At 34.0% G+C, this 570-nt stretch overlaps 1 protein-coding gene and 1 pseudogene across 1 annotated transcript in view; one reads left to right on the top strand and one right to left on the bottom strand.

Moving 5' to 3' along the window:
• LOC119586013 (secreted frizzled-related protein 3-like) overlaps window positions 1-570 on the top strand; it is a 71,442-nt gene that overhangs the window by 28,875 nt on the left and 41,997 nt on the right. The window lies entirely within an intron of this gene.
• Window positions 1-570, bottom strand: part of LOC119585864 — a 12,494-nt pseudogene that overhangs the window by 10,337 nt on the left and 1,587 nt on the right.

Below are 570 nucleotides of genomic sequence, written 5' to 3'. Positions count from 1 at the left end.
CAAACAATTAACAGGATGTACACTGTAAAACCTGCATTGCAGTGAAATTTCACTAATATCAGGGTAAAAGTGTAACCTAATTATTTAAAAGTTTGGGTATGCTTTTCATAGAAAATGGGGGAGAAGAGGACTCACTCATTTTTTAAAGATTTACAAGTTTAACAAAATTAGAATTACCTTTCGAATGTAAAATCAGATTCCAACCACTGATTTTGTGAATACAAACAGTGACAAAAAAAAGAAAATTCTATATAAACAAAAATCTTTTTTCCATTCAGGAATTTGACATTTCCAAAATAACCAAGTCAAGAAAAAAAAATAAAAAATGGGATATTCAAAGCAATCATGCTCCTCCCAAAAGGAGGGGAGGGAGGGAGATGAGTTTGGGATTTTTGTGGAGGGTAGCTTCTTGCGTGGGAATTTTTAGCATTTCAGAAGCTTCCCCAAACATCTTGAGCAAAAAATAACATTTTTAGTTAGTTAATGCTGTAAACAAAGACACTGACAGTAGGCGGGCAGGTCCAGGTTTTTATGGTTTCAGTAATGTAAACAAAGCCCCCAACTCCATTT

Source organism: Penaeus monodon, chromosome 20 (genome assembly GCF_015228065.2).
Source record: "Penaeus monodon isolate SGIC_2016 chromosome 20, NSTDA_Pmon_1, whole genome shotgun sequence".
Lineage (NCBI taxonomy): Eukaryota > Metazoa > Arthropoda > Malacostraca > Decapoda > Penaeidae > Penaeus > Penaeus monodon.
Note: the sequence above shows the minus strand (reverse complement) of the source record. Positions and strands in the feature narration are given on the sequence as shown.